The following is a 9,968-nucleotide window of genomic DNA, read 5'->3' as shown; positions in this document are numbered from 1 at the left end:
TATCTAACTGATATATATATATACAACTACTCACCTCTCTCCCACTTTCTATCCTATCTCGCTCGCCTCTCTCCCGGTCTCTCTCGCCTCTCTTCTCTCTCCCAATATCGCTTGTTTCTTCCTTTCTCTCCCGATATCTCTTTGTCATAGATACAAATAGATATGTATAATACAAAATTATCTAACAAATATGTATATACAATTCACCTCTCTCCCACTCTTTGCCCTTTCTCGCTCGCTTCTCTCCTCTCTCTCCCAATCTCGCTCGCCTCTCTCCTCTCTATAACATGTAGCTATGAATTGTAATATCAAACTATGGCTACGGAGAGTAATTAGGTTAATTTTTAGTGGCTATATGTGAAAGCTCATCTTAATTAAAGAGAAAACTAAGCAAATATCCCATAAAAGTAAAATAATTATAAATATTCACACCCACTAAATAATTATATTGTATATCCCAAACTAATTTCGCTTAACTGATACTAAATCAACATCATATACTCGTATAGTATCATCGATTAATGAGTAATTTCTGAACAAGAAACATTAATGATACCACAACAATATACATATATTCGCAGAGTATCATTGACTAATTATTAATTTCCGAACAAGAAACCTTAATGATACCAATTCAATGTATTTATATATATATATATATATATGCGCAACATTTTCAGCTTTAATGATGCTAATACAATATATGATACTGATTAAGTATCACTTAAGCGGAAATTATCAACCTTAATGATACTAACATATATTAATTTGTAACACCTTGAATTGGAGAAAGGCTAGAAAGGAGTAAAAAGGTGCAAGTTAAGAACCTAAGAGTGGAGTATGAAACCCTCTACGAAGCTCTATACGAATAGTGTAGGGGACCACTGTCCATTTTGGTGCTCGTGAAGAGTTCCCAAAACTTGTCGATGCAGGTCTCCCTCCTGCAGAAGCCTAGACGGCTCGTGGTAAGATTGACGGCCACCCAAGGGCTCGTCATGTTGCCATTCATATGTGGTTTTCTCCTCTGGCCATTGATCAAGGACCACAGATGGCTCAATGACCCGTGAAGTCATTTGTGGAGGGGGTACAGTGAAGCCTATCAGGCAGAGCTTCTTCACGACCCGTTAGACGGGTTGTGGTGCTTTGTACGGGCCGTGAAGGCCTCCGTGGATCAGCGCGTCAGCTTTAACTCAGGGTTTTTTTTGGTTTTTTTCAAATTGTTTTAATTCAATAGTATGTCGTTTTATCTTCTACCCAAAACCCTATCTAAGGATTTTTACCCCAAAATCACCCAAGTCAATTCATTCTCTCAATTTTTCAAGAGAAGAACAAGTTTATCCTCCCGAAATATTTCTCTCCCTAAGGAAGAAATATAATTCAAGTTATGGTTTCAATATCAAGTCTCCAATTCAAGATTACTTGAGGGCTTTGAACTCGATAATCTTTATCTATGGAGCTCTTTCCTCCATATAGTTCTTAAATTCTCTAATTTACAAAGTCAGAAATCTTCAATTGAAGTTAGGAATTTCTTTTATATCTGGGTTCCTCTCAATGTTGATTCAATTGATTATTTTATAAATTATTATGCATGAATTGAGATGATTCCATGTTTTCAAGATGAATCCACATGAAACCATACATAACCCATGTTCTTCAGCTAAGATGATATAATGTAGGTTTTGAACTATGAAAGAGAGTTCATGAAGATATGTCATGTTTCTTATGAAAGTGATGAAAATGATTTAAGATCGCTTTGAGAGTGAAACATAAATGTTGTTTTATTATGAAAGGACTTCTCACATACTACTCAATACATGCATGTGAAAGGGTTTTCTCACAAAGGGATTCTTATAGTTGAAAGATTTTCTCAACCAAACTTTGAATCAAGATTTAGGATCTATTCTAAAGAAACCTAGCTTGGATTGACTATTTGATGTGCCTTCCATGAAAGATAAGTCAAGTAAAGAATTATGACTATTTCGTAAAATTATTCTTAGCACCAAAAAAATATTGAGATTGAAGTCCTTCTGTAGCTAGAGGTCGAGTTTCTAGTAGCAATCTCCTTATACCATACTTATGTGGCACCATAGAAAAATTGTCTTAGATAGACATTAGTTAGTGGATCCACGTAAGCTAGAAGTTTAAATTCTTGCCTTGAAAAGTAATGACACACCTTTTTTCGGTGTGGGTAAACACCAGATTCCATGTTATAGCTCACATGGTCTCATGTCAGTTAAGGATAATTCTCGCGATAATGATGAACTAAGGTTACTTCAACAAATATCTCAGAAATGTTCAAAGATGAGTTTTACTTGCATTGACCATGATTTCAATTATGTTTTCTATTCTCTTATCTTATGGTTTTAACTTGGTATTTGCATGTCATGAAAGTTCATTTTTAGCATGATTTATAATTATAGGCATTGTATCATACTTGGTACTTTTTTATATGAACGCATACGCTTGTCTACATTATTTCGCAAATGTAGGATCCGAAGTTTCAGTTTCCTATCTTCATGGCTAGGGGCCACTTAGTAGATTTTGAAGATTAGTGAGTCCTCTCATTTCGAGGACCGAACCTTTGTTTTTTATTATCTTTACTTTCATTCTTGTTGTGATGTACGGGTTACATCCTTATCACTCTTGATGTGATGGATGAATTTTGAGACTATGCAAACTTTCTCTTTATTTTTACAGAACTCTTTATGATATGAATTGTCTTTTAAAATCTCTTGATTTTCTATTATCTTGTTTATGCATGCTAAGTGGATTGTGTAGGGTCTCTCGGCGTCTATACGTTATGTTATGCCAAGGATATACTTTGGGTCGCGATAAATTTAGTACCAATTAAGCAAAAATTATCAGTCTTAATGAATGAAAGATATGTGCTACAATTATTGATAAGAGAATGAGTATTTCAGATATTACTTTGGGTTTGAGTATGAACTTGTAACTTTTTTGGATTCTATGACCCATTTATGTAGTTATCCCTTTATTAAAATCGGAAAAAAAAACATAAATAAAGGGGTAACTAAGCAAATACCCCATAAAAGCAAAATAATTACAAATATATACCCTTTACATTCATGTCCCACTAAATAATTACATTATATACCCCCAACTAATTTTGCTTAACTAATACTAAATTGGTGTTATATGATGTATTGATATTATTAAGACTGATAATTTCTGCTATTAAATTAGTATCATATATTGATTAGTTTTCTGACACGTGCGTTGCACGTGATTACTAGTTTCAAAAATATATGTTGAAGTAAATAGTATGGCTTATTTAAGCAAAGTTTTTTAAGGCAAAGGGCACCAGCAGTACTATAATCATTGAAGTGATCAAATACATAATTTTGATAGTAAGATTGACATGTCGAGTATTGAGTTAAGGTAGAAAGCCCCGTGTGAACTTGATGGTGCAATTAATGTCATTGCATGATTGTAGTTGTTATTAAAGCTCATGGGATTGTTTCTCATAGATTCCTGATTTTTAACCTGGAAAAACATTGTTGCATGATTGTACTTGTTATTGAAGTAGTTTCTGGGGTCGTTTCCGATAAAGTCCTGATATAAATTCTATAAAAAATTTAATACATGATTGTTGTTGTTATTGAAGTTGTTTGTGAGTTCGTTTCTAATAGTATCTTGATCTGTACTCTTAGGTAACGTAATTGCATGATTGTCGTCCTTATAGAAGTTTCTCAAGTCATTTCTGTCAGAGTCCTCCGGAACTTCACCAATACATGGATCATTATCTCCCCTCTTTCTCTTCCTTTTGGTGGACCTAATGGTAATTACAATATTTTGGGAAATTTTTCAATAATGTCAATATTTTAATATTTCATAAGACTCATTGTCAACATTTTCAATATTTATTAAAAATGTCAAAAAAATATAGTTTATTACGTATCTTATCTAAGTTTTTATTATTTCTTTTAATTGAATCAATGCAATTGTTAAATAACAGAAAAGAGAAATTTAGGGGAGAGAATAATTTTAAAAAAGGAACAATTACATAAAAGTCTCATCAGTTACAAAAATCAAAACCAAATACTTCATCCGCAACTCCATTGTTGATCAATTTTCTCATTATCAATATTCAAGATTCAATTGGAAAACTTAATCTCTGATCAATTTATTTTGATTAATTTTGTTTATGTTTGGTAAGATATATTTGAACGAAATAGATATTTCAATCAAAATCGAGTAGTAAGTAAAACATTTTCCTCAATATCTCCACATCTCTGAAGTAGCATGGCGACTGAACAACCAAAGCCACCAGCTAAAGGCGTGAAGATGAATCTATTCGAAGACGATGACAAATTTGAGGAGTTTGCAATTGATCAAGAGTGGGAGGACAAAGAAAAAGGCAAAGAAGTAACCCAACAATTACACATGAATTTGTCTTCTTCTCAACATTGGACCATGTCATTTGTATTTCAGGTTCGTTCCCTATGTTTGTACTCCTTATCTCACTGATAAAATTTAGTTTTCACCCTTGTTGACTATGAGACTCGTAGCACACAATCTTGAATTTAGTTCCATGTGTTCTTAGTTTCAGCAGAAATTGTTGAGTGGTGTTTCTATTAAAAAAAGATTTGAACAAAAGAGGACAAAAAAATGTTGACAAGCAACTTTGGAGAAGGATTTTTTGCTGGGAGTTCGATAAAATTGGTGGAATACACATTTTTTCAGATGATAAAGATTCAAATATGACTTGATTGGTTATTTTTGGAGAAGATGGTTACATTAATTTTAGTACTCTTCAAGATGACTCAAAGCTTGCCTCATTAACAAGAATTTCACAGGATGAATGCAGCAGACCAGACTCTTATGATCTATATTTCATTTGTTATAGTGGCAACAAATGTCAGTGTTGGAAAAACTTTGTTGTTCTTATTTTTATGTAATTGTTGTTTTTATAATCTTTAATGATTTATATTTCAAAATGTACTTAGTAGTTATTTAAATATATTACTTCAAACTGTACTAGTGTAATTGATTTACTTTCTGGAAGTAACAGTGGGTATAACTATATTGATCTTTTAAGTCTTTAATTTATAAAATACAAGTTATATAATTACGAAGACTAAATACAAGATGATCAAGACGAAATACTAAATTGTTCAAGTTTAAAATTTATGTAAAATGAATACGAAAAGTAAACTAACATCTGATAATTAAAATACTATTGTTGAGAAATAACTATGATGATTAGAGATTGAATGAATTAACAAATACATACTACAATTTGGTAGTTTAGATAAATTTCATTATATTATGACTTTTCAATTTTTAATTAAGATTGTGTATGAATAATCATGGCAACACAAATTGTATTCGTATTTGAAAGATCGCTAATCAATCAGACCTATCTTAGTGTATTTGAAAGTATAACCATTTGTATTTGAATTCTCTACCGAGAGATACAACATATGCAATCAGTGAAATAAAATAATATGTATTAAAACTAGTTAATGATAAATCAACACTATAAGATCAAAATGATGACTTTGCAAATTAAACTACTACAAAAAATTTAATGTATAATAGACAAAATAGTTTAGAATAAAGAAAGATTAAGCATACTATAAACTATTGTATTTTAATTGTTTCACTATCATCATGAATTATCTGAAACTTGTTATGCCTACAGAGTGCCTCAATATCACTAATGGCTCCGATATCATTCTTTTGTTGCCTTAGTTCCAAAGAAGTGCAGCGTATCTTGACCTTGAAAACATTACATTGAAGTTATCGATTGTATTTCCTTGTTCATAAGACAACCACTCTTAATAAGCAAGCATATAAATACCGTAATCCCCACATACATTAAGAGAAGAGAAAATAAAAATTCAAATACGTAAATGAATGAGAATACTAAATTCAAAATAATTGAAAAATCATCACTATTTGTTTAAAATGAATACAAATGTACAAAGTTTATATGTATCTTAACTTGACATGATACAAACGACACGCTTGCAATATTCATAACTAGAAAATGATACACAGAGCATAACAAATATAAACAGTGGTAAATACAATAACTTTTAAAACTCATAACATAACTACAACAAATATGTCATAATGAATACAAAATAATCAAATAATAAGGAGTGAACACAATTGGAAATGCCATCACTTTTTTTAAAGGAATATGAATGTATAAGTTCATATGTATTTTTACTTAATTGGATACAAATAACACTCATACAATGTTCATAACTAAAAAAGTGATATACAGAACATAATGAATACAAACTTATAAGTACATTAACTTATAAAATCAAACAACACAAATACAACAAATATACAGTGATGAATACAAAATCATCCAATATGAATTCATTAATAGAATATGAAATAACATCACTACATAAAGTATAAAAATATACTATATTATCCACTATTCTTGAGTAATACGTAGATTAATGATGGAATTCGCTAGAAAATAATTGATTAAGTTGAATATATCTTGTAATTCTCTTATATTCTTTCATTGGAGAGTGATTTAGAGTTTATCAAACCCTAAACGTGATTTTAACTAGAAATAATAATTTTGATCGATTGAAACAAAAATAAAATCATTAAACAAATCTTAAAAAGGGATAAAGATGCATACCTTAATATAAGAGATTGTGTGAATATCTTTATAAAATATATTGTACAATTTTTGGAGAAAAAAAAAAGCAAGAGAGAGAGGCAGGCTGGAAGATGAATATAGGATAGAGAGAAAACATTTCTTTTTATAAAAAATATATATGAGAGAGAGAGAGAGTTAATTGGAAAATGTGTATTTAAGGTGAGATAAAATAGGAAGTAAATTAGGATACACAATCTTTTCTAGAATAATTACATTTTGACATTTTTACTAATATTTATAAAGTATGAAGGTTTTGACCAATTAAGTTAGATTTTTTGACTAATTTGCTAATTTTTCCTATTTTTACTGTAGAACCTACACAAAATCCATTCATCCAACTTTGAATTTCTGGTGTAGAAATATTTGGAATTGGATTTTTATAAATCATATATTCATGCATAATTCAATCAACTTTTTTCCTTTTGGAGGCTTTCCAATGTGATAAACTAAAGCTCGTATTTATTCAATTTTACTATGTTTATTATCTATACTTATGTCTGGTCCAGTATCTTTCCAATACCCATTCCCAGTACATATGTGTGGTTTTTCTCCATTTGGGTTCTTCCGATCTCTTGGAGTAAATACATAACACATTCTCCGTTGTCGTTGGCTTAAGCAAAGATTCACATAATAGGTAAATTATTCGTGCTTCGCACACAATTGAACTATTTTATTAAGCTTACATATGATCATTCAGTAATATTCATATTTTTGGTACGTACACTACATATCAAAGAATATTTTATCTTAAGGTATAGCGTTCCTCCGCAATTTAAAGTACTACATATTTTAATTTTTATTTTTTATATCAAAGTTGAGTCATAGAGAAATTTTAAGTATAAAAAATTCTTCATAGAAATAGTTGGTCAGAAGTAATGAAGTTTTCTAAATTCCAAAAGTGAACAACATTAGACGTAAAAAAGAGACCAAAATCCTCAAACAACACTACTCCCAAGTAAGTGGAACATCAAATCCATACAAGAATATATTTAACTAAACTCAACTGGAAGATCTTCAACTCCTTTTTTGTGAACCTCCATCAATCTGTTTTTATCGTAGTATGACGTATCATTTATATTTTTAAAATGACCATAAAATTGTTAGTATGATAAATGTTTTTCCTCATTGTATTAGAATAGTCATTACTGTTGCTTATGCCCCAACTTATTTTGAATTGAACCATAGTTATTGTTATGGTTATAATGTTACGATCGGGGGGCACACCCTAGACATAACCGGCATCTTCATCCTCGAAGAGGCCTTAGACAAGCCCTTAGTATACATCATTGCATTTCATAGGTAAATAAAATACGAAAGAATTAAAACTCTACATATGAAGTTCACACAAACTTCTCATATATCGAAAATAGTCTACAATCATCTCACATAAACCATCTAAAATAAGAGTACAAGAGTTGGGACATAGCCTTTACAACATTACAATATGTGTCATAAGAGAATACAAGATAGAAAATAGAAAAACGTCCTTAGACTAATCAAATAACATGAACTAGAATGATAGGCTTCGTCCTCGATCTTGAGGACTCACCAACTAGGAAATCTATCCAAACTTCTTGAAAATTGACCTTGAAACCCTTCAATGGCACGAACCCCACATAAACTAAGTCAGTTTTACATGTTCAAGAGCAACATCATAATATAGTCATAAACAACATTTCATCAAATACATTACAAGACCTTACCCATAATATCAATTTAAGTCAACTAGTGCAATGTCTATGTGAAGCCCCATAACCCCACATAAACTAAGTATACTGACAAAGAGACCATAAGCATTTCCTTTACATCATATAACATCATAATAAGTTTATTCAACCTCATACATAAAATTCTAGACCAACAACATGTATATCAGATGAAACCAAATTCATATGAGACCAACATCGTAGAGACTCAACATTATGCATTTCATTCATAACATATGTATATAAAGAACCACCCTAGTAATTATTCCCTCAGGGTCCATATGTGCACTGTATATGTAATGTCCTATTTCCTTACCTACACTAGGATACCTCTAAAAGTCGTCGTAGTTATTATGCATCTTCTTACTTTCATTCATTCACTTTATATTCAAGAAACTTTTCCATAGATACATGAGACCATGTGAGATAAATATGGAATCCGTTTTCAACCCCTCACACCGAAAAGAGGTCATCCTACTTGCCAAGGTAGGACCTGTACATCATAATAGCATATACGTGGATCCACTAACTATTTTTCCTATGGGAGAACATAGTTAAGGAACTAAGAGATTGTTAATAGAAACTCTCTTTATGCTAATTCTAATTTTAGTTTCCACCTCATGAGACCTTTGGTGAACCTACCTTCCTCATTGGAAGGGACACCTCTCATTGTCTAGTTTGCTCGGTGCTAAGCTAAATTCCTTTTTGAAGTGAATTTAAGTCATCCTTAACATTAGTTTATAACATAGGTCTTAGGAGACTAACCCTTTGTATAATAATGATCATAGCTTATAGGTTCTAGGATGAGAAATTATTTTCATCACAACACAACATTAAGTGAGAATCATCACATCATAATCATAGTAATAAGATGAACAGGAGAATCACTTTAATCTCTCATAATCATACACCTATCATCATCTCACATCCATCATATTCATAGCCTAATCATACATTTTTAACTTCATCATATATACTTGAATGAACAACATTGTCAAGAATAGGCCAACATTAATACAATAGAGAATCCATGCTTGAAAGTCTTACCAATGACTTCCAAGAATCCCATCAAAGGTATCACCCCCAACTCCATGATGTTCACCCAACAATTCAATCATTATTATCATATAATGATAAATTATGAAAGAACACCTTCAATTTCATGTCTTTAATTATAATCAATCCAATTCACAAGTTAGGGTTAGGAGAAGAAGGGGATTCATGGGTCTTTACAGAAATTTATTTCGAAGCTTTAAGGGATACATCAATCCACACATAAACATACATAAATCATCACTAATAATCGAATTAAGACTACACAATTCAATTTAGAAAGTAGACCCACGAAATTGGATGAAAACTAGATTTTTCAAGAACATTAAAAATCAAACTTTGAAGAACCTTTTGGTGAAAGAAGTCCCAAGAGTGAATAGTTTCTATGCCTTGAGAATCCTTGAAGAATGGTGAAGGAAAGTATTGATCTTGAATCCTTATAGAAGCTTGACCTTGTTCTTCAATGGGGTCTTTGGAGTAGAGAGAGAAACTAGAGAGAAGTGGGAGCTATTTGGGTTTTGGAATTTATGAGGTGTTAGGTTAGTTTAATGACT

The sequence above is a fragment of the Solanum lycopersicum genome, chromosome 12, assembly GCF_036512215.1.
Source record: "Solanum lycopersicum chromosome 12, SLM_r2.1".
NCBI lineage: Eukaryota > Viridiplantae > Streptophyta > Magnoliopsida > Solanales > Solanaceae > Solanum > Solanum lycopersicum.
Note: the sequence above shows the minus strand (reverse complement) of the source record.